The sequence below is a fragment of the Mesoplodon densirostris genome, chromosome 19 (genome assembly GCF_025265405.1).
Source record: "Mesoplodon densirostris isolate mMesDen1 chromosome 19, mMesDen1 primary haplotype, whole genome shotgun sequence".
Taxonomy (NCBI): Eukaryota; Metazoa; Chordata; class Mammalia; order Artiodactyla; family Ziphiidae; genus Mesoplodon; species Mesoplodon densirostris.
In genome coordinates, this window is record NC_082679.1 from 49,573,578 (window position 1) to 49,598,995 (window position 25,418).

Consider the following 25,418-nt stretch of genomic DNA (forward strand, 5'->3'; position numbering starts at 1 on the left):
TGATTGTGTTACTGTCGATTTCCCCTTGTATGGCTGTTAGCCTTTGCCTTATGTATTGAGGTGCTCCTATGTTGGGTGCATAAATATTTACAATTGTTATATCTTGTACTTGGATTGATCCCTAAATCATTATGTAATGTCCTTCTTTGTCTCTTTTAATAGTCTTTATTTTAAAGTCTATTTTGTCTTATGTGAGAATTGCTACTCCAGCTTTCTTTTGATTTCCATTTGCATGGAATATCTTCTTCCATTCCCTCACTTTCAGTCTGTATGTGTCCCTAGGTCTGAAGTGGGTCTCTTGTAGACAGCATATGTGCGGGTCTTATTTTTGTATCCATTCAGCCAGTCTATGTCTTTTGGTGGGAGCATTTAATCCATTTACATTTCAGGTAATTATCGATATGTATGTTCCTATTACCATTTTCTTAATTGTTTGGGATTTGTTCTTATAGGTCTTTTCCTTCTCTTGTGTTTCCTGCCTAGAGAAGTTCCTTTAGCATTTGTTGTAAAGCTGGTTTGGTGATGCTGAATTCTCTTAGCTTTTGCTTGTCTGTAAAGGTTTTAATTTCTCTGTTGAATCTGAATGACATCCTTGCTTGGTAGAGTAATCTTGGTTGTAGGTTTTTCCCTTTCATCACTTCAAATATGTCCTGCCACTCCCTTCTGGCTTGCAGAGTTTCTGCTGAAAGATCAGCTGTTAACCTTATGGATATTCCCTTATATGTTATTTGTTGCTTTTCCCTTACTGCTTTTAATACTTTTTCTTTGTATTTAATTTTTGATAGTTTGATTAATATGTGTTTCTCCTTGGATTTATCTCATTTGGGACTCTCTGTGCTTCCTGGACTTGATTAACTATTTCCTTTCCCATATCAGGGCTAAGTTTTCAACTGTAATCTCTTCTAATATTTTCTCAGTCCCTTTCTTTTTTTCTCCTTCTTTTGGGACCCCTGTAATTTGAATGTTCTTGCATTTAATGTTGTCCCAGAGGTCTCTGAGACTGTCCTCAATTCTTTTCATTCTTTTATCTTTATTCTGCTATCTGGTAGTTATTTCCACTATTTTATCTTCCAGGTCATTATCCATTCTTCTGCCTCAGTTATCCTGCTATTGATTCCTTCTGGAGAATTTTTAATTTCATTTATTGTGTTGTTCATCATTGTTTGCTCTTTAGTTCTTCTAGGTCCTTGTTAAACGTTTCTTGTATTTTCTCCATTCTATTTCCAAGATTTTGGATCATCTTTACTATCATTACTCTGAATTCTTTTTCAGGTAGACTGCCTATTTCCTCTTCATTTGTTAGGTGTGGTGGGTTTTTACCTTGATCCTTCATCTGCTGTTTCTCTGTCTTCTCATTTTGCTTCACTTACTGTGTTTGGGGTCTCCTTTTCTCAGGCTGCAGGTTCGTAGTTCCCGTTGTTTTTGGTGTCTGCCCCCAGTGGCTAAGGTTTTTTCAGTGGGTTGTGTAGGCTTCCTGGTGGAGGGGACTTATGCCTGTGTTGTGGTGGATGCGGCTGGATCTTGTCTTTCTGGTGGGCAGGTCTCAGTCCAGCAGTGTGTTTTGGAGTGCCTGTGATTATGATTATGATTATGATTTTAGGCAGGCTTTCTGCTAGTGGGTGAGGTGTGTTCCGTGAGGTTGTGTTCCTGTATTGCTAGTTTTTTGGCATAGGGTGTCCAGCACTCTAGCTTGCTGGTTGTTGAGTGGAGCTGGGTCTTGGAATTGAGAAGGAGGTGTCTGGGAGATTTTCGCCACTTGATATTACGTGGAGCTGGGAGGTCCCTGGTGGACCAGTGTCCTGGACTCGGCTCTCCCACCTCAGAGTCACAGCCTTGACACCCAGCTGGAGCACCAAGATCCTGTCATCCACATGGCTCAGAATAAAAGGGAGAAAAAAAGAAAGAAAGAATAATAATAAAGTTATTAAAATAAAAATAATTATTAAAAAAAATCAATGAAGAAAGAAGAGAGCCACCAAACCAAAAAACAAATCCACTAATGGTAAGAAGTGCTAAAAACTATACTAAAAAACAAAAACAGAAACAAAAAAAAAACAGGCAGACAGAACCTTAGGATAAATGGTAAAAGCAAAGCTATACAGACAAAATTACACACAGAAGCATACACATACACACTCACAAAAAGAGAAAAAGGAAAATATATATATATCGTTGCTCCCAAAGTCCACCTCCTCAATTTGGGATGGTTCGTTGTCTCTTCAGGTATTCCAGAGATGCAGGGTACGTTAATTTGATTGTGGAGATTTAATCCTCTGCTCCTGAGGCTGCTGGGAGAGATTTCCCTTTCTCTTCTTTGTTCTCACAGCTCCTGGGATTCAGCTTTGGATTTGGCCCCGCCTCTGCGTGTAGGTCGCCTGAGGGCGTCTGTTCTTTGCTCAGACAGGACGGGGTTAAAGGAGCTGCTGATTCGGGGGCTCTGGCTCACTCAGGCCGGGGGGAGTGCAGGGTGAGCCTGCGGCGGCAGAGGCCAGCATGACGTTGCACCCACCTGAGGCGCGCTGTGCCTTCTCCCTGGATCACGGGACCCTGGCAGTGGTGGGCTGCACAGGCTCCCGGGAGGGGAGGTGTGGATAGTGACCTGTGCTTGCACACAGGCTTCTTGGTGGCTGTAGCAGCAGCCTTAGCATCCCATGCCCGTCTCTGGGGTCCGCACTGATAGCCACGGCTCGCGCTCATCTCTGGAGCTCCTTTAAGCGGTGCTCTGAATCCCCTCTCCTCGTGCACCAGGAAACAAAGAGGCAAGAAAATGTCTCTTGCCTCTTTGGCAGCTCAAGACTTTTTCCCAGACTCCCTCCCGCCTAGCTGTGGCGCACTAGCCACCTTCAGGCTGTGTTCATGCAGCCAATCCCAGTCCTCTCCCTGAGGTCTGACCTCCGAAGACCAAACCTCAGCCCCCAGCCCCCACCCGCCCCAGTGGGTGAGCAGACAAGCCTCTCGGGCTGGTGAGTGCTGGCCAACACCTATCCTCTGTGCAGGAATCTCTCCGCTTTGCCCTCCACACCCCTGTGGCTGCGCTCTCCTCTGCGGCTCCGAAGCTTCCCCGCTCCGCCACCCATAGTCTCCGCCCGCGAAGGGGCTTCCTAATGTGTGGAAACCTTTCCTCCTTCACGGCTCCCTCCCACTGGTGCAGGTCCTGTCCCTATTCTTTTGTCTCTGTTTATTCTTTTTTCTTTTGTCCTACCCAGGTACGTGGGGAGTTTCTTGCCTTTTGGGAGGCCTGAGGTCTTCTGCCAGCGTTCAGTAGGTGTTCTGTAAGAGTTGTTCCACATGTAGATGTATTTCTGATGTATTTGTGGGAAGGAAGGTGATCTCTACGCATTACTCTTCCACCATCTTGAAGGTCTCCCCCAGACCTTTTTCTAACACGATTTTGTTCTGGTGTCTTCATTACCTTTCTCTGAGGACCCAATCCTTCCTTGGTGTTTAAGTCTTGGTCTTTGAGCTTTAGATTTTCCCTATGAACTTCTACCTGAGCTGTCTTTTCAGGTCAACGAAACATTGTAGGAAGCTTCTTGCTGGCTTCACAGAACTCCAGTCTATTTCTGGACTGTCAGTGCACACCACACACACCACACACACACACATGTGCACACACAACTGTAGTAGAAGTTGGCCTGAAGGACCTTATTAAAACACACGCTCCGCTCTTACTGCCCTTATGTAAAATTTGGTGTTTGGAAACATCTATTTTAATCAGACTATAAGAAACACCTGTTGTTGACACCTGACGTGAAAATAGGAAGAACCTCCTTCTAAGTAGCACTTTATGCTTTATAAAACTCTCTCAAAGTCATTGGGTCTTTTAGCTATCTGGAAGCTATATTAAGATCCATGCGGGTTCTCCAAGCTGTGGACTTTATTAAGCCTCATATACCTGATTTTCACCTGCTCTAAATTAAACTGGCAACATGCATTTTGCTTTGAGCTGGCAAGGGCAGACATTTTCTCTTTGATTTGCCCTATATCTAATTTTATTAGAATCTAATAAAAACGACAGAAGGTATGCTCATATTAAAGATACTTGATCTGCCATTTTTTTTCAAGAGAATAGACAACATTGCACATCAAAGTGGATCCATATATTGAATCTAGCTCTGGCCAGATCACCCCAAAATAGGGAAAGAAGAATATAAGTCCTAATGGAAAAAAGGCTTTCTGGGCCAGTTTGGAGTACTCCATGTACATTAGTAATTTGCCAAATTTAGTCACAGCCTGACAAAACTCAAACATTTCTAGTGGAACAAACACTCAATGTCAAGTGGTTAAGTTGAAATGAGAACTGGAAATGCTAAATAGCTGAGCAGGTCATGTTCAAGTGCTTGTAGCCGTGACACTGAGGCTTTATGGACAGTCTTCTATCCCTGCACTATTGCTGGAAGAGAACCAAATTTCTTTTGGAAATAGCAGGAGGGGGAAGTAGAATTATAATTCAGCTGATGTGTGTGTATTTCTGAGAATTCTTGTGCTCACAGTGACTCTAGAGCATGGGTATTGGGAGCTGTTTGAGGAAAGTTGAATACATTGAAAAGCAGAATGCCATTGAAGTATTTCAAGTGGTTTGTGTCTTTACCCCAACCACTGATGTTCCAGTAATTCCAGGGTTTTACCTAAATAGATGAAAGGGTCTCAGTCATGGAAGATCACAACCTGTTAGCCAAAAGGCAGTCATCATGTTTTTTGTTTTCTGTCTTTTTGTTTTTAACATCTTTATTGGAGTATAATTGCTTTACAATGGTGTGTTAGTTTCTGCTTTATAAAAAGTGAATCAGCTATACATATACATGTATCCCCATATCTCTTCCCTCTTGCATCGCCCTCCCTCCCACCCTCCCTATCCCACCCCTCTAGGTGGTCAAAAAGCACTGAGCTGATCTGCCTGTGCTATGCAGCTGCTTCCCACTACCTATCTATTTTACATTTGGTAGTGTATATATGTCCATGCCACTCTCTCACTTTGTCCCAGCTTACCCTTCCCCCTCCCCATGTCCTCATCATGTCGTTTTGATGAGCTCAATGAGTTGAAGTTGAGTAGAAGTAGTTCAAGTTTATGGGGAGATTATATCAGACTGATTGGGTTAGATCAAACAACCCATACAAAGAAAACACAAATTTAGTTCTAACTCACGCTTACTCAATGTCTTAGTTCAGGCTGCTACAGCAGCATCAAAAACATAGCTTGGTTGGCTTAAAACATAGGAATTTATTTTCTCACAGTTCTAGAGTTTGGAAAACCATGGTCACATTCTGGTGAGGGTCCTCCTCCTGGTTTGTACGCAGCTCTCTTCTTGCTGTATCCTCCTCACACGGCAGAGCTAGATTATTTCTCTTGTCTCTCCTTATGAGGGCATTAATTCCATTCGTGGGGGCTCCAACCTCATGACCCAATTACTTCCCCAAGGCCCCACATCTAAATACCATCAAGTTGAGGATAAGGACTTCAACATCTGAATGAGGGGGCAAAAACATTCATTCCATAGCACTCATACAGTCCATCACACATGGGCAATAAGCTTCTGTTTATTGTTGTCAATGCTAGACCTGATTTGTCAGAAGCTCCATCTTGTTTCTTTTTTATTGAAGTGTAGTTGATTTACAATGTTGTGTTATTTTCTGGTGTACAGCAAATTGATTCAGTATATATGTATATACTGTATATATGTATATATGTATGTCCCAGAGGCAGGGAAGAGAGTGACTGTGTTGAGTCAGGAATGCTTAAAGTTTCCTCTTCTATATGACCAGTCAATGCTGGTTACATTTCATTGGTTAAAGCAAGTCACATGGCCACACCAGAGGTCAAGTAGATGAAGAAATGTGATCCTGCCACACTGCCTAAAATGTGTACTGAATGTTTGTCAGTAGTTCCAATGATACCACAGTTATACTTGAGGATCATTTATTTATTTTCCTTTGTGTTAAGAAATTATTCTTCTTTTATCAAATCAGAATCTATCCCATTTAAAGTATCCTTTCCCCTCACAAAAAATGAGCATGTTAATAACCTATTTCTGTATTTAAGAACCTCACTTTAAATTGGTTCAGCCTACATACATTTGTTCATTTTTTTCTGATGTAGGTATTAAATGCTATCCTCCAATTTTTTACTGTCTCATGGGATGACAGATGCTACAGATGACCCTTGCAGTATAATAAGATGACTCTTCCTCTGCAGGTGGGTTCAATGTGGAATGAGATTAATGGAGAAGGTACTCCTCAGTCAGCTTGGAACACTCAAGACAGTCTACTTATACTGAAAGTTCCTTAAGCTATATTTTATATCTCTTCCCTCTCATTCTGGCCTGAAAATTATCATCTTTGAATGAAAGCTTTCATGTCCTTGCGATAAATGGTAGTCCCCTTTCCTCCATCTTCTTCTGTATGCAAAGTGTGTGCAATTCTTTTCATTTCCATGGATCAGTTTTCTTTTCCCTTGTGGCCTTTTTGAATTTTACTATGCTCCCAACCCAGATTTGGGAAAAGTGATGAGAAAAACAGAAATAAGGCACATTTGGTCAAAGATCAGGCTGACTGGAAAACACCTTTGACTACTTCAGGGAAAAATGGGAAATTAGGCATGGTCTCCTTGACTACTTGGAGGGAATCAGCTCTCATGCAGCTTAGAACTGAGGTTACCCCAAAGCTAGATAGGGTCTTCTCTTTGATTCTTTCAGTTTCCATTCTAGATTCCTCAGGCAAACCAGACCAAGGAAACTTTAGCTCACCTCACTTTCCCATCTCACTAGCATTCTCTCTGATACTTTGTCTTATGGCTTCTCCAATACTTTGGAAGGTGCTTAGGATACTGTTTTCTTTCTTTCTTTCTTTTTAGTAGCAGGGGAGTTATAACATAGAGTTGCACCATTTGCTACCAGAACACCTCTTTCAATAATTTCTCAGGGCAACCCTCTTTCACTGCTGTATGTCTTTATATATTTGCCCATTCTGAAAATTGTAAGATCTAACATAGGCCATGTTTACTCATTGTTAAATGAAGTATCTGTAGCAGAGTCTATTCAGGGAAATGTTTCTTCCCCACTCCTCATGTTTCTTTCCATGAGAAGAGGTGTCTGCTGGTGTAACTCCTGGCCTCACTCTGACCCAGTAGACATGGATTTAATTGATACGTTTAGGAAGAAAGAGCAAGGCATCTACTCGGCTCTATGCTTCTTCCTCTTGGGACCTGCCTTCCCTCCAAGAGCACTTGATGTGCTGCGATTCTGGAGGGGAAGCTTCACCTAATTGTGGGGTTTACTTATCAGACTCTTGGCTCTGTATCCTCCAACTTAGCCTTTTTCATTAGTAGAAGTGGTGTCTAGACATTCATCTGTTATTTCTACAATTTATATATTTGTTCAGGAGCTGAGTGACAAGGAGGGGTGTTATTTATTGAACCCTAACACACTAGGGGATTAAGAAAAGCATTTCATGACAAAAGGCCAGATAGATAGTGCCTTGGGCAGTGAGTGGACCAGTCCAGACATTCCAGAGTCAACCCTGTTTCCTTTATTCTCTAGAGGCCAGTTCTTCCAGAAAACTTTTTTTTTAACATCTTTATTGAGTATAATTGCTTTACAATGGTGTGTTAGTTTCTGCTTTATAACAAAGTGAATCAGTTATACATATACATATGTCCCCATATCTCTTCCCTCTTGTGTCTCCCTCCCTCCCACCCTCCCTATCCCACCCCTCTAGGTGGTCACAAAGCCCCGAGCTGATCTCCCTGTGCTATGTGGCTGCTTCCCACTAGCTATCTATTTTACGTTTGGTAGTGTATATATGTCCATCCCACTCTCTCACTTTGTGTCAGCTTACCCTTCCCCCTCCCCATATCCTCAAGTCTGTTCTCTAGTAGGGCTGTGTCTTTATTCCCTTCTTACCCCTAGGTTCTTCATGACCATTTTTTAAATTTATTTTTTTTAGATTCCATACATATGTGTTAGCATAAAGAATTTGTTTTTCTCTTTCTGACTTACTTCACTCTGTATAGACAGTCTCTAGGTCCAGCCACCTCACTACAAATAACTCAGTTTCGTTCTTTTTTTATGGCTGAGTAATATTCCATTGTATATATGTGCCACATCTTCTTTATCCATTCATCTCTTGATGGACAATTAGGTTGCATCCATGTCCCGGCTACTGTAAATAGAGCTGCAATGAACATTTTGGTACATGACTCTTTTTGAATTATGGTCTTCTCAGGGTATACGCCCCATAGTGGGATTGCTGGATCGTATGGTAGTTCTAATTTTAGTTTTTTAAGGAATGTTCATACTGTTCTGCATAGTGGCTGTATCAATTTACATTCCCACCAACAGTGCAAGAGGGTTCCCTTTTCTCCACACCCTCTCTAGCATTTATTGTTTGTAGATTTTTTGATGATGGCCATTCTGATCGGTGTGAGATGATATCTCATCGTAGCATTGGTTTGCATTTCTCTAATGATTAATGATGTTAAGCATTCTTTCATGTGTTTGTTGGCAATCTGTATATCTTCTTTGGAGAAATGTCTATTTATGTCTTCTGCCCATTTTTGGATTGGGATGTTTGTTTTTTTGATATTGAGCTGCATGAGCTGCTTGTAAATTTTGGAGATTAATCCTTTGTCAGTTGCTTCATTTGCAAATATTTTCTCCCATTCTGAGGGTTGTCTTTTCAACTTGTTTATGGTTTCCTTTGCTGTGCAAAAGCTTTTAAGTTTCATTTCATTAGGTCCCATTTGTTTATTTTTGTTTTTATTTCCATTTCTCTAGGAGGTGGGTCAAAAAGGATCTTGCTGTGATTTATGTCATAGAGTGTTCTGCCTATGTTTTCCTCTAAGAGTTTGCTAGTGTCTGGCCTTACATTTATGTCTTTAATCCATTTTGAGTTTATTTTTGTGTATGGTGTTAGGGAGTGTTCTAATTTCATTCTTTTATATGTAGCTGTCCAGTTTTCCCAGCACCACTTATTGAAGAGGCTATCTTTTCTTCACTGTATATTCTTACCTCCTTTATCAAAGATAAGGTGACCATATGTGCATGGGTTTATCTCTGGACTTTCTATCCTGTTCCATTGATCTATATTTCCGTTTCTGTGCCATTACCATACTATCTTGATTACTATAGCTTTGTAGTATAGTCTGAAGTCAGGGAGCCTGATTCCTCCAGATCCGTTTTTCTTTCTCAAGATTTCTTTGGGTATTCAGGGTCCTTTGTGTTTCCATACAAATAGTGAAATTTTTTGTTCTAGGTCTGTGAAAAATGCCAGTGGTAGTTTGATAGGGATTGCATTGAATCTGTAGAGTACTTTGGCTAGTAGAGTCATTTTCACAATGTTGATTCTTGAAATCCAAGAACATGGTATATCTCTCCATCTATTTGTATCATCTATAATTTCTTTCATCAGTGTCTTATAATTTTCTGCATACAGGTCTTTTGTCTCCTTAGGTAGGTTTATTCCCAGATATTTTATTCTTTTTGTTGCAGTGGTAAATGGGAGTGTTTCCTTAATTTCTCTTTCAGATTTTTCATCATTAGTGTATAGGAATGCAAGAGATTTCTGTGCATTAATTTTGTATCCTGCTACTTTACCACAATCATTGATTAGCTCTAGTAGTTTTCTGGTAGCATCTTTAGGATTCTCTATGTATAGTATCTTGTCATCTGCAAACAGTGACAGCTTTACTTCTTCTTTTCTGATTTGTATTCCTTTTATTTCTTTTTCTTCTCTGATTGCTGCGGCTAAAACTTCCAAAGCAATGTTGACTAACAGTGGTGAGAGTGGGCAACTTTGTCTTGTTCCTGATCTTAGTGGAAATGGTTTCAGTTTTTCACCACTGAGGATGATGTTGGCTGTCAGTTTGTCATGTATGACCTTTATTATGTTGAGGAAAGTTCCCTCTATGCCTACTTTCTGGAAGGTTTTTATCACAAATCAGTGTTGAATTTTGTCGAAAGCTTTTTCTGCATCTATTGAGATGATCATATGGTTTTTATTCTTCAACTTGTTAATATGGCGTATCACATTGATAGATTTGCATATATTGAAGAATCCTTGCATTCCTGGGATAAACCCCACTTGATCATGGTGTATGATCCTTTTACTGTGCTGTTGGATTCTGTTTGCTAGTATTTTGTTGAGGATTTTTGCATCTATGTTCATCAGTGATATTGGCCTATAGTTTTCTTTCTTTGTGACATCTTTGTCTGGTTTTTGTATCAGAGTGATGGTGGACTCATAGAATGATTTTGGGAGTGTTCCTCCTTTTGCTATATTTTGGAAGAGTTTGAGAAGGACAGGTGTTAGCTATTCTCTAAATGTTTGCTAGAATTCGCCTGTGAAGCCATCTGGTAATGGGCTTTTGTTTGTTGGAAGATTTTTAATCACAGTTTCAATTCCAGTGCTTGTGATTGGCCTCTTCATATTTTCTATTTCTTCCTGGTTCAGTCTCAGAAGTTTGTGCATTTCTAAGAATTTGTCCATTTCTTCCAGGTTGTCCATTTTATTGGCATAGAGTTGCTTGTAGTAATCTTTCATGATCTTTTGTATTTCTGCAGTGTCAGTTGTTGCTTCTCCGTTTTCATTTCTAATTCTATTGATTTGAGTCTTCTCACTTTTTTTCTTGATAAGTCTGGCTAATGTTTTTTCAATTTTGTTTATCTTCTCAAAGAACCAGCTTTTAGTTTTATTGATCTTTGCTATCATTTCCTTCATTTCTTTTTCATTTATTTCTGATCTGATCTTTATGATTTCTTTCCTTCTGCTAACTTTGGGTGTTTTTTTATTCTTTTTTCTCTAATTGCTTTAGGTGTAGGATAGGTTGTTTATTTGAGATGTTTATTGTTTCTTAAGGTAGGATTGTATTGCTATAAACTTCCCTCTTAGAACCACTTTTGCTGCATCCCATAGGTTTTGGGTCATCGTGTTTTCATTGTCACTTTTTTCTAGGTATTTTTTGATTTCCTCTTTGATTTCTTCAGGGATCTCTTGGTTATTAAGTAGTGTGTTGTTTCACCTCCATGTGTTTGTACTTCTTACAGATTTTTTCCTGTAATTGATATCTAATCTCAAAGCATTGTGGTCAGAAAAGATACTTGATATGATTTCAATTTTCTTAAATTTACCAAGGCTTGATTTGTGACCCAAGATATGATCTATCCTGGAGAATGTTCCATGAGCACTTGAGAAGGACGTGTATTCTGTTGTTTTTGGATGGAATGTCCTATAAATATCAATTAAGTCCATCTTGTTTAATGTATCATTTAAAGCTTGTGTTTCCTTATGTATTTTCATTTTTTATGGTCTGTCCATTGGTGAAAGTGGGGTGTTAAAGTCCCCTACTATGATTGTGTTACTGTCGATTTCCCCTTTTATGGCTGTTAGCCTTTGCCTTACGTTTAGAGGTGCTCCTATGTTGGGTGCATAAATATTTACAATTGTTATATCTTCTTCTTGGATTGAGCCCTTGATTATTATGTAGTTTCCTTCTTTGTCTCTTGCAATAGTCTTTGTTTTAAAGTGTATTTTGTCTGATGTGAGAATTGCTACTCCAGTTTTCTTTTGATTTCCATTTGCATGGAATATCTTCTTCCAACCCCTCACTTTCCGTCTGTATGTGTCCCTAGGTCTGAAGTGGGTCTCTTGTAGACAGCATATGTGCGGGTCTTATTTTTGTATCCATTCAGCCAGTCTGTGTCTTTTGGTTGGTGCATTTGATCCATTTACATTTAAGTTAATTATCAATATGCATGTTCCTATTACCATTTTCTTAATTGATTTCGGTTTGTCATTGTAGATGTTTTCCTTCTCTTGTTTTTCCTCCCTAGAGAAGTTCCTTTAGCATTTGTTGTAAAGCTGGTTTAGTGGTGCTGAATTCTCTTAGCTTTTGCTTGTCTGTAAAGGTTTTAATTTCTCCATCAAATCTGAATGAGATCCGTGCTAGGTAGAGTAATCTTGTTTTGTAGGTTTTTCTCCTTCATCACTTGAAATGTGTCCTGCCACTCCCTTCTGGCTTGCAGAGCTCTGCTGAAAGATCAGCTGTTAACTTTATGGGGATTCCCTTATGTGTTATTTGTTATTTTTCCCTTGCTGCTTTTAATATTTGTTCTTTGTATTTAATTTTTGATAGTTTGAGTAATATGTGTCTTGGCATGTTTCTCCTTGGATTTATCCTGTATGGGATTCTCTGTTCTTCCTGGACTTGATTAACTATTTCCATTCCCATATTAGGGAAGTTTTCAACCATAATCTCTTCAAATATTTCCTAGTCACTTTCTTTTTCTCTTCTTCTTCTGGGGCCCCTATAATTCAAATGTTGATGCATTTAATGTTGTCCCACAGGTCTCTGAGACTGTCCTCAATTCTTTTCATTCTTTTTTCTTTATTCTGCTCTGCAGTAGTTATTTCCACTGTTTTATCTTCCAGGTCACTTATCCGTTATTCTCCCTCAGTTATTCTGCTATTGATTCCTTCTAGAGAATTTTTAATTTCACTTATTGTGTTGTTCATCATTGTTTGTTTGCTTTTTAGTTCTTCTAGGTCCTTGTTAAATGTTTCTTGTATTTTCTCCATTCTATTTCCAGGATTTTGGATCATTTTTACTATCATTATTCTGAATTCTTTTTCAGGTAGACAGCCTATTTCCTCTACATTTGTTAGGTCTGGTGGGTTTTTGCCTTGCTCCTTCATCTGCTGTTTCTCTGTTCTCATTTTGCTTAATTTACTGTGTTTGGGGGTCTCCTTTTCATGGGGTGCAGGTTCGTAGTTCCCATTGTTTTTGGTGTCTGCCCCCAGTCGCTAATGTTGGTTCAGTGGGTTGTGTAGGCTTCGTGGTGGAGGGGACTTATGCCTGTGTTGTGGTGGTGGTAGATGAGGCTGGATCTTGTCTTTCTGGTGGGCAGGTCCACATCTGGTGGTGTGTTTTGGGGGTGTCTGTGGCCTTATTATGAGTTTAGGCAGCCTCTGTGCTAGTGGATGGGGTTGTATTCCTGTCTTGGTAGTTGTTTGGCATAGGGTGTCCAGCACTGTAGCTTGCTGGTCATTGAGTGGAGCTGGGTCTTGGCATTGAGATGGAGATCTCTGGGAGATTTTCGCCATTTGATATTACGTGGAGCTGGGAGGTGTCTTGTGGACCAGTTTCCTGAAGTTGGGTCTGCCACCTCAGAAGCACAGCCCTGACGCCTGACTGGAGCAGCAAGAACCTGTCATCCACACGGCTCAGAATATAAGGGAGAAAAAAAAGAAAGAAGAAGATAAAAGAAATTAAAATAAAGTAAAATAAAATAGTTATTAAATTAAAAAATAATGATTAAAATTTTTTTAAGTTATAATAAAAAAAAAGAAAGAAGAGAGCAACCAAACCAGAAAACAAATCTACCAATGATAACAAGTGCTAAAAACTATACTAAAAAAAAGCAAACAAAAAAACCGGACAGACAGAACCCTAGGACAAATGGTAAAAGCAAAGCTATACAGACAAAATCACACACAGAAGCATACACATACACACTCACAAAAAGAGATAAAGGGGAAAAAAAAATATTGTTGCTCCCAGGGTTCACCTTCTCAATTTGGGATGATTTTTTGTCTATTCAGGTATTCCACAGATGCAGGTACATCAGGTTGATTGTGGAGCTTTAATCCTCTGCTCCTGAGGCTGCTGGGAGAAATTTCCCTTTCTTTTCTTTGTTCGCACAGCTCCTGGGGTTCAGCTTTGGATTTGGACCCGCCTCTGCGTGTAGGTTGTCTGCGGATGTCTGTTCTTTGCTCAGATAGGACAGGGTTAAAGGAGCAGCTGCTTCGGCCGCTCTGGCTCACTCAGGCTGGGGGGTGGGAGGGTGCGGATGCGGGGCGAGCTCCGGCGTGACGTTGCACCATCCTGAGGCGCACTGTGCGTTCTCCCGGGAAAGTTGTCCCTGGATCACGGGACGCTGGCAGTGGTGGGCTGCACAGGTTCCCGGGAGGGCAGGTGTGGACAGTGACCTGTGCTTGCACACAGGCTTCTTTCTTGGTGGCTACAGCAGCAGCCTTAGCGTCCCATGCCCGTCTCTGGGGTCCGTGATGATAGATGCGGCTTGCGCCCGTCTCTGGAGCTCCTTTAAGCAGCGCTCTTAATCCCCTCTCCTTGCGCACCAGGAAACAAAGAGGCAAGAAAAAGTCTCTTTTCTCTTCGGCAGCTCCACACTTTTTCCCGGACTCCCTCCCGGCTAGCTGTGGCGCACTAGCCCCCTTCAGGCTGTGTTCACGCCGCCAACCCCAGTCCTCTCCCTGGGATCCGACCGAAGCCCGAGCCTCAGCTCCCAGCCCTGCCCGCCCCGGCGGGTGAGCAGACAAGCCTCTCGGGCTGGTGAGTGCTGGTCGGCACCGATCCTCCGTGCAGAATCTCTCCGCTTTGCCCTCTGCACCCCTGTTGCTGCGCTCTCCTCCATGGCTCCGAAGCTTCTCCCCTCCGCCACCCACAGTCTCCGCCCGCGAAGGGGCTTCCTAGTGTGTGGAAACCTTTCCTCCTTCACGGCTCCCTCCCACTGGTCCAGGTCCCGTCCCTATTCTTTTGTCTCTGTTTTTTCTTTTTTCTTTTGCCCTACCCAGGTACATGGGGAGTTTCTTGCCTTTTGGGAGCCTGAGGTCTTCTGCCAGCGTTCAGTAGGTGTTCTGTAGGTGTTGTTCCACGTGTAGATGTATTTCTGATGTATTTGTGGGGAGGAAGGTGATCTCCACGTCTTACTCTTCCGCCATCTTGAAGCTCCTCTCCCAGAAAACTTTTTTCATGACTCAGACTCACCACTGATCTCTCCTTCCTCTTACTTTCTAGAGCATCAGTGGACTATATGGAACATTATGGCATAATTTAAAAAATTTCTCCGAGGCTCAGTTTCTTCATTTTAGAGCACTGTAGCTTCCTCATAGTTTATTTTGGGCAGAGTGGGATTGAGATTACATATATATATATACACACTGTATGTGTATGATGATGTGTGTTTGTGTATGTGTGTGCATGTGTGTATACACATACACAAACACACATGCACACACACACGTACACGGACACACATCATCATACACATACAGTAAGCTACCTGGTGTATGATACATGCTCAATACATCGCCATTATTTTTATTGTCTTTGTGTTTTTGCATAGTTTTATGTCTCATATAATTAAGATCCTGCGCTCCTTGAGGACTATGTCTTATATGTCTTCTCCCATCTTGCAAGGATTTGGTAACCAATTCTGAATAAATTATTGGAAGAATTTCTTGAAGCCTACATAAAACTGATCTAAACCTATCTTTGAGAACTGCTGAAAGTCTAGTTTGGGCAGGAATTACTTCTGTTCCGTTATATTTTCTATGTGTAAGTCTGCATTAGACATTCACTAAGATGATAAAATATTAAATTTGGGTGCCAAACAGCGTGCCTTCTTATTTTGAAACTCTCCCCAAATCTCTAACACTTATCATCAGAAACCAAAACAAAGAGAATTTGTGAGAAAAAGATATCTAGCAATATTCTTCAAAGAAATGACAGGTATATAAAAAGGACCTTGCTTAAATTAATTCCGTTTATTAGATATTAGATATCAAAATATGCTTCTTGAATATACTGTATGTCTTATGCTTATTTCAGTCTTTTACCCTAGTCTTAAGGAATGGGCAACTGTGGGCTCTTTACACCATTTCTTAGTCTCTTAAGTTAACATTCCTTTTAAAGTAACTGTAGGGGCTTGTGTCCAAACAGCCCCAAGTGAACTGGACTCTTTAAGAGCTGGGGGTAACATGGACATATAGCAGAGACCCAGCAGATTGGTGCCATCTGGAACAAAAACTAATGGCTTCAGGAATGCTACATAGCATGAAACTGCCATCAGGGAGGGTCAGTGCTGGGCAGATGGAGAAAATGGATGTCCAACTACTTGTCCCTGTCCCTGAGCGAAGGTGTACAATAAGCAAACTTCCTCCCTCCTTCCCACTTCACAATCCATTTCCCCTTGGCCTCCTCCTCTTTCTTCCTTTCCCCTCCCCTGTGGATGCAAGGAGCAATGAGTTGAAAATAATCATTCTTGGTGGGAGAGTTTTACAAGAGAAAGTTGTGGGATTGCCAATTATCTTATAATTAGGTATTAGATTAACTGTCTGTATGAAGGAGAGAAAGTCAAGGAATGAATTTGCAAGAAGCTGTAGTGTCTAGATACAGTGCTAGGAAAGCAGTTCCCATTACCGTTAATAGGCGTCATGTAGATGAATCTCCGAGCGCTGCACACACTCATCTGCCAAACCCTCACTCTTCCAGCTGTCATTTTGCCCATTCCCATCTGTTTCTTATGCTCTAATAAACGATAGCACTAATTTATTTAGCACCTCTCATCAGAGCCCCCAGGGCTGCTCCAACCCTGCAGGGATTCTCTGCCAATATGTGATGACCTCAGAGTGGACACATGGACTGCTGCTTCTGGACTTCAGTAACAGACTCTGAAATACGACTTTGCCTTCAGGGTTGCTCACTATCAATGGTGCGATTTTTCCATTGCCCTTTTCAAATCCCTTTAGCCTTGAGAAGGGAAAATTTGGCCCATTTCTCCAGGGCTGTGAATACCCTGCAGTTGCTTGCTGATAGAGGGTCTAGAATGCTTGTAGATATTTATGGTTACCTTTGAAAATGTTTATTGGCCTTCTGTTGGATCTTCTGGAGGTAACTAAAAGAAAAAAGAAATATATAACATTTGCACTCTTGAGGGTAATGTCAGTCTTTGAGCTTAATAACTGGTTTACCTGATGTGCAGATCCGTTTCTCCAGAGCATAGAGTTGGTGGACCTGAGAGCAGTGAGTGCAGTTGGCTGTCTTGTCCATGGCTCATTTCTTACAGATTTTGAGCCTTGTAGGCTATGGTTCACTTGCATGTTGAATGATTGGGGGTTGGCAGGGGGAGAGAGTATCTTCTGCAATATTTAAAAGAAATTTGGAATACAGGATTTGGAATGCAGTGAGACAGTCAATTCAAGAAGTTAGAAATATTCATTTATTTCTCATAAACCGATGCTTTGAATTTAGAATTTTCAAGCCAAGAGCTTGAAAATGTTGACAGTGTTTCAATGTTGATAATTTATGGAAGTTAGAAGAGAAGCAAATTCTTGTAGCTTTAAAAACTGAGTCAGGGAACCCCAGAGATATTTTATTAAAGGAAATTGGAAAGGAATATAAGGGTTTGTGTGGATGGAATTGGAGAGGTTGAGAGGGATGGTGTTTTACTTCCTGGGTACTCACAGGTTTTTAGGTTGCTACAGCTAACCCCTTCCTCTTCTGAAAGTTTTGCAGTTAATTTGAAAGGAAATACCTTTCTGAAACTGTTTTAGAGAAAATTAAGAAAAGAGGATTTGCTTTTAAAGTTCAGAGCTGAGCCGTGTTTCTCAGAGGATGCTTCGAGCAACTCTGGCCTGACAAGATGTTGCTGGAAAAGAAGGAGTCTGCGATCAAATAAATTTGAGATGCATAGCATAAATTTTTCTCTATCCTGGAGATTTACAAAGTGCAGAGTATACTAAGGCTCTGATAAGAGTAAGCTGGTTCAACTTTAGTGTTTTTCAAACTTATTTGACCACAGTGTTTTTATTTGTTTATTTTCTAGATCACATCTGTGTGTGATTCTTTTCAGGGAACAGACTTTGAGAGATGCCAGTGTACAATTAATTTTCTTGGAATATAACTATTTTGTGAAGCAAAATAAGCCTAAATGCATGAATGTTGTCTTGTGCTACTTCATTAAACATGTGTATGATGTGCCCTTTACCTCTTGGGGTTCTTTCAGTCACTCAGAGCATCCACTAAAAGACATGCCAAGTTTCCTTCTTCAGGTGCCAGAGGCAGTATGTACTAACAGACTTTTCCTCTCATCCCATGATTTCAAATCCTGCTCATCTTTTTTTTTTTTTTTTTTTTTTTTTTTGCGGTACGTGGGCCTCTCACTGTTGTGGCCTCTCCCGTCACGGAGCACAGGCTCCGGACGTGCAGGCTCAGTGGCCATGGCTCATGGGCCCAGCCGCTCCACGGCATGTGGGATCTTCGTGGACCGGGGCACGAACCCGTGTCCCCTGCATTGGCAGGCGGACTCTCAACCGCTGCGCCACCAGGGAAGCCCCTGCTCATCTTTTTAGACCAGAGCTCAACAAATTTTATGTGTAAAGAGCCAGATAGTGAATATTTTCAGTTTTGTGGGCCCAGTGGTCTTTGTAACAGCTACCAAATTCTGCCACTATAGCACAAAAGCAGTCTTGGACACTGTGTAAATGAAGGGGTCTGGTTGTGTCCCACTTTATTTATCGAAACAGGCAGTGGCAGAATTTGGCCAACCCTTATTCTAGACTCTGTTCAGGGGTGAACCCCTTCTGGAGCCTTTCTTGAGGTCCAGCCAATGTTCCTGCATTAGTTTGAACCTTTGTCTGGCTGTGGTATCTGTTGTCTAATCATTTATGTTATCCTGAGGGGTGGACGGACCTGGGATGGCATTGTGTCCCCATCTCACCACTCTTATCAGGCTTTACCTTCCCCCCCTCCATTATGGCCTCTCTCCCCATCCTTTGGTTCCTCAAATCCACTGCACTCCCTTTCTTTGAGCATGCTGTTCTCACTGCCTGCAGTACTCTTCCCCCTGTTTCTCCCTTCCTGATCAGCTCTTACTTTGGCATAAGGTCTTAGCCTACTCAAGCTTTTCCTGACCTCATGGACTTGGTGAAACTCCCCATTATAAGAACTGAAACCTTCATGCACCTCATAGATCTTGGCTCAAATGCCATTTCCTGTTAAATTTTATGATTAGATGTTTAATGTCTGTCTTTCTCACTAGCCTCTAATTGTCACGATTGTAGGAATTGGGCTTGGTTTTGCTCACTGCGTACATCCCTAGCACGTAGCACAGTACCTGACATATAGTAAGTACTCAAGAAAAATTTACTGAAAAAAAAAAAGTGAGTGCTTGAACAAATCAATGCTTGAATGATTGGACTCATTCAGTCATTCATTTATGGCTGTTTCAGTGTTTTATCTCAGAACTTGCAAATATATGCTTAATACGTATTTTAAGGAATAGAAATTAATGACTACTGTTACTCTCAATATCTGAAAGTGACATGGACTTCCAGCTGTGACTCCCTCTGGCATTAGTTAGAAATTTATAGGTTATGCCACGTGCCACATTGTGGCACTTTCATCCAAATATTTGATTTCTTTTAAAATTGAACTCAGCATCAACTGCCAGGCACAAACTTTACGATAAATGACAGAGAACGATTCCTTTCTACTTGGGGAACCTTAAATATCTGTGCTGAGCAGAACTCAACTGGATATTAGCACCCAAGAATAAAGCATGATAGCATCCTTTAGTATTTTTTTTTAATTAAAAGAAAAGATAGTGAAAGGTGCCTTTTCAATGACACCCGACCTGAGAAAAGCCACCAAGTGGAAAATTTTGAGTTAAGATGCAATTGTGTTATTACTTGTGTCATAGGGTCTTTTACAAAAGTCATAACATGGTGAATTTGGGATGAATAGTTGCTTTTCCTTTGAAAGTCAGGCTTCTTAGCTGGCAGAAACCTAATGTGACTGAACTATAGTGCATTTCCTGGGCCTCTAGAGAAGAAAGCCTCCAGCCTGGGGTGGTGCAGTGAATGGAGATCAGAGCCCCATTTCTGGGTTCTCATTCCCAGCCTCTCCCTTGATGTGAGAGAGCTTCAAAGAGAAAGAGAAAACAGATACTTGAGGGGCACATACAGGAAAGAGAAACCTCACCCAGGCTGGCGTTGGATCCTGTTAGAAAGTTTTGGTTACACATTGTTTTGCTGGTCAGTGATGATGCCAGAAGAGGCGTCTTTTTACATGGCTAAAGAAGGGCCAGGTGTGGAGCTCCCTTAGGAGGCAGTGCCTCAGCTGTGGTCTAAGGCAGGTGTAGAGGGAAGATCCCTTTGGAATGGGCCTCCAAGCATCAGGAATCCCCTGGCTTGGGGTCTTTGGGCTGCATCCACTCTAATATGCATGACCTAGGATATATGGACATCTCATAAGTGTGTGAACGGTGCATTTGCAAAGGTCAGTCCATGTACATGCATTTCAGACTAGAGTATTTTTGACTTGCCACTGAGCCCAGCACTCCAGCAAATAACTTCTCTCAGTTATATACTGGCTATGGATAGTAGAAGGGACATATGTGCCCAACGTGGCTATAAATTTCCAGGCATTAGTTTAGGCAGAGGCTTAAGGGTAAACATTGCAATCTTGCCTCTTCATCCTTAGACTGCATGTGCCAGACATATGTCCTGGGCAGCCTGTCACTTTCAAGTGCCCTGTACATGCCAGCCCTGTGCCGGGCACTTTAATACATTATCTCAAGTTGTCATAATTCTGATAAGAAAGGGTAGTTCCCATTTTACAGCTGAGGACTCTGAGGCTCAGGGGATTTGTGATTTACCTATGGCTACCTAACAGGTAATAGGCACAGCTAAGTTACAAAGACATTGGAAAGGATAAGGATTAATTTCTTGAAAGATTGCATGGGATTTTCTGGTCCTCGGTGCCCCTTTAGAATCTCTACCAAAGATGGTACCTGATCCATGCACCTGCTGCGTGTGCTGCTGGCCACACCTCAAAGCAAATGAGACATTGATGCCAGGCCATGGGGAAGAACAATGACTGACTGTATTACTCTGGGAATATGCGATCACAGGACAGAGTTCTCTGATGGGATTCCTTGAGTAACATTTGATAGAAACTTTCCGTTCCCATCTCACCTCTGCTGTTGTTGCCATTGGGAGAACATTTTCCTAGGCCACACAATTAAGAGGGAATCCCAGTTTTGCTGTGCCATTAGTAGTTCACTGTATAGCAATGACTGGTTGCACAGTGTACTACAGAACTGGTCTTGTCGCCAGATACAAGGAGCACCTAGATGCATGAGTTACTTGAGTTGTTTGGGCACGGAGATCAATTTCATTGCATAGATTCCCAAAACAAATCTACCAGTTTATGGTTCTTTCAGTCTCTCCCTGCATAGTTCCTATACATTAGTCACTGTCAGGAGTTCAAGTCCTGTTTTCTTAGTCACTGTGTGCGTCTTTGTCATTGTTTGTCACAATGGAACTCTGAAACTTCCTGAACTCCTCCGAATAATCAATATCCAGCTCATTACTGCCCAAATTGTGAGCAAGTCAAGTTTGAAAACAGATTTGGAGCGCAATTTCGGAAAGCTCTGCGGAGACACGCCCTCTCCACTACAGTGTGCATTTTCCTCTCCCTTTCCTTGAATGCATTTGGTGTTAATCGTCATTCATTGCACCAGCAGGGACCCAGAAACAATCTCTTTAGAACTTGAATTGTACGTGGGTGTCTGATTCTTTAATGCTTTGACATAGAGTTTAGCAGAGTTTCCATATGTCTGAAATCCCTACTGAACCTTTTCTGAGTCTCTTAAGAGCTCTGGCTGGTATCATATAATGATGCTATGTTGGTGAGAAGACCTCTTATATGTGCCATTTGTCCATAAAATTGCTTAGCACGAAATCCATCCATCTCTGTGGTTTTGGGGTGTGGGCTGAGTTAATGTCAGCTAACCTGATGAATATCACCTTGCCATGAACTTTGTTATAAGCCATTTTCCTTTTTCTCTTATGCATCCAGAGGTGTTGTCTATATTGCCCCTAAATAAGTATTTGCTTTTTTTCCCCACATGCAGTAGGATCTCTGTTTTTCCATAAACAGTTGCAAATGATAAAACAAATCAATATTTGTTAATGTTATGATACAGCAGCATCCCCCAGCTCCACAAAGAATGATTTATAGACTACAGCATTTCAAGCCTGACCCGTTCAGGTCTCAGAAAGCACTTAAAAAATAAATTTACCCTGGCCTCTCTCACCCCATTTCAAAAAGGGTGACAAAGATGAAGTAATTTATAAGTTACACTTTTATTAATGCTTTTAACTTTCATACACTTGGCTTTGTTGGCCTTCGAGTGGCATTAGTGCAGGCCCTGGTTGAATGGTAACCTTCGGCGCTTTGAGGGGGGTTTGGTACAAATGATCAACTCATAAATAGGTGCTGGGCTCCACATTATCTGGCCATAAATTCTCCAGACCTTTCAAGTACATCAAGTAAGAACGAGTTGAACTAGGCGTTTCACTCTGAGTTTACAGACTAATGCAGTACTAATGAGTATCTGGGCAAAGGGTTCCCAGAACGATGTCCAGCCCTCTGCAATGGAAGACACCGCTTGTCACAAGGGAGTGGAGGGCCTTGCACATAGGAGTCGCAGGGAGCCGGCCTGTCAAGGGAACCAGATGGATGTTCCCAAGCTGCTGGAACTCCTCCTTGGCAGTCAGAGCAGGAAAATGAGAAATTGACTTGAACTTCACAATCTGCCTGTCAAAACTGTGATTTCAAGGCTTACCATTAGGGGGTCTGTAACATGAAAAGGAGAATAGGTAGAGAAACTCCCCGAAAGATGATAATAGTCACCTATTTGCTTGAAATCTTTAAAAGAGAGTCTGTTGTGGTTTGTAGGATTAGTGATGACAGGGTATTGACCTGTCAGAGCAACTCTGAGAAGCAGCAAACTACTGCTTTTCTCCTTCCCTGCAATACGATGAATGAGTCAATGTATTACATTGATTAGAAGAGGGGGGAAAAAATCACTAAAATCATTGACCCTGTACCTGAGAACTGCTTTGGACTTGATTCATAGCATGAAACTTTCAGGCGCACCTTTCACTGTCAGCTCAAGAAATTGCGTGCGCCAATGCGTGTGGCTGTGTGCAAAGTGGTCAGCTGTGTGGTCGCCCTGGTCGGAAGCCCTGGAGCGGCCTTGATTACACCTGCCTCTTTCCTCATCCCCCAAACCAAACAGTCACTAAGTCATGTTGTTCAGTCTTTCCTGCTGTCTCCCTTACTCATACCGTTAAACCCAGTCCCACAGCTTCTGGGTTGCTCAGGCCTTAAATGTCTTATGCCAGGAATATCCATCCATACCTGATTGGGTTTTTCTTAAATCTTCTCTTTCATTTGGCCAACTCTCTGCTCAGAAAGCCTCAGTGATAGCTGCCTGTGTCCAGTCTTTTTGGTCTGGATGTCCATGGTTCTCTGGCATGTGCCATCTCAGCCCATTTCGTCGTCCATGCTCTCCTCCACTAACCCCCCTTCTGGGTCTTGTAGTGCCCAGTCTCACCTCCCCTCAAGTGCTCAGTTCCTTCTCCCTGTTGTGAGAGTGCTCTGTCTATCCAGTCCCTACCCGTCCCTCAAGACTCAGCTCTGTTTAAAAAAAACTCCACTGTGAAGACTTTTTTGGATCAGACTTCAGCAAACTTTTTTTTTTTTTTTTTCAGTACAAGGCCAGGTAGCAAGTATTTTCAGCTTTGTGGGCCATACACTCTGTGTTGAAACTTCTCACCTCTGCCGTTGTATGATGAAAGCAGCCAAGGACAGTACATAAATGAGTGGCTGTGTGCCAGGAAACTTTATTTACAAAAATAGGGGATGGGCTAGATTTTGCTTGTGGGTCTAGAGCACGGCCACTGGCCCCTGACTCCGATACATGGTGAAGTCACTTTCCAATGAGCTCACGTGACAAATTTAACCCTTTCTCATATACTTCCTTTTGATATGAATATGTTAGGTTATTTGATATTTCATGACTCTATCATCTCCCTAATTAGATTTTAAATATCTGTTACAAGTATCACCCTGATACTTTAATGTAGAATAACAGAGCTGAAAGAGATCTAGTCCTACCTTTGCATATCTATCTCCATATCTATATCTATATATGTGTATCTACATCTATTTCTATATCTATACCTATATCATCTATAACTATTTTTTCTCTTTCTCTCTGTTTTGTCTTTTTGGGCTAACTGGTTTTGTAGATCCAGATTCTGGGTCTCTCCTGTCAAACCCTTCCTCTACCATTTTATTTCTATATATGAAGATATAGATACTGAGCCCATGAAAGGCTAGGGTCACACACTTTAGTTACTTGAAAAGTAGTAGCTTTCTCCTGACACATGTCAGCCTGATCACAGTTGTTTTCTTTGGGGATTAGAAGATGGATAAACAGTAGATTAGAGTTGGGTCCTTATAGGTTCTTCCAGATAAATTCTGCACAATTGACACAAAGTGGGATGTTCTGGTTAGAGAGAGATGTAGGTGAAACATTTCCTATGTACCTTGGATGTTTGAGGACTACTTTTTTTTTTTTTTTGCGGTATGCGGGCCTCTCACCGTTGTGGCCTCTCCCATTGTGGAGCACAGGCTCCAGACGCACAGGCTCAGTGGCCATGGCTCACAGGCCCAGCCGCTCTGCGGCATGTGGGATCTTCCCAGACCGGGGCACGAACCCGTGTCCCCTGCATCGGCAGGTGGACTCTCATCCACTGTGCCACCAGGGAAGCCCTTGAGGACTACTTTTAAAGATTTCCTAGAAGCCACTTCCTGTATGGGGTTTCTGTTACTAAATTTAGGTTTACCCTAAGGTTGGGTTTGGCTACAGAAGCCAGCAATCCTGGTGAAAAGCATTTTGGTATACTTAGATCAGAAGGATCACCTACTCTACTTGGAAGTGTGAGCTTTGGATACATACATTCTGGTGGCATGTTTTATCACAGAGATAAGGAAGTCAAACTGGATGAGATTTTATAGATAATCGTAATAGATTATATTATAGTTACTCTTGTCCTCATTATTCTAGTATCTGTTGAGTGCTTACTATAGGCCAGGCGCTAGGCTAAGTGCATTGCATGTATTTGCATTTGTTCCCATATTATGTACTCTCTAGCATTCTCCCATTGTATTAGAGAAATAAAATTGATGTCTATCACCCTACCTTTAAGTATGGTGATTTTTTATTTCTTCAGAGATTTTGGAATAAGCTGAACTGATTACAACACGATAAATACTAATGTTTCAGTATACATGGGATGTGATTGGTACTTTCAAGAAGTTGTGAACTATGGAAGGTCAAAAGACCTTCCATAAAAAGAAGTGTTAAGTTTCGTTTGAAAAATACACCTATTATATATTTAAAATTTTGGGTAGAAAGGCATCTTCTCAAAGAGTGTACCTGCTGAGCAACTTTTTCATTAAATTGTGAAGATCCCAAGATTACTTCATATAGATCCAGAATGATCACAACCATCCACATGATCTAGCCAAGCTAGAGGTGTAGATTATTTTTTGTTTTAATTTTTAAAAATAATTACTATGTGGTGTTGGTTTTGTAGATTTATAGTAAGACAGAAGGTCTGTCTGACTGCTGTTGTTTCTGTTTGCCAGTTGACAATGGTAGGGGAAAGAAGTACCTCCTTGTCATCCCTTTGCCTGATTTCATTAAGAATATAGAAGCCAATTGATAAAATTGAGGATACAGATCTCATTAGCTTTGCCATCACCC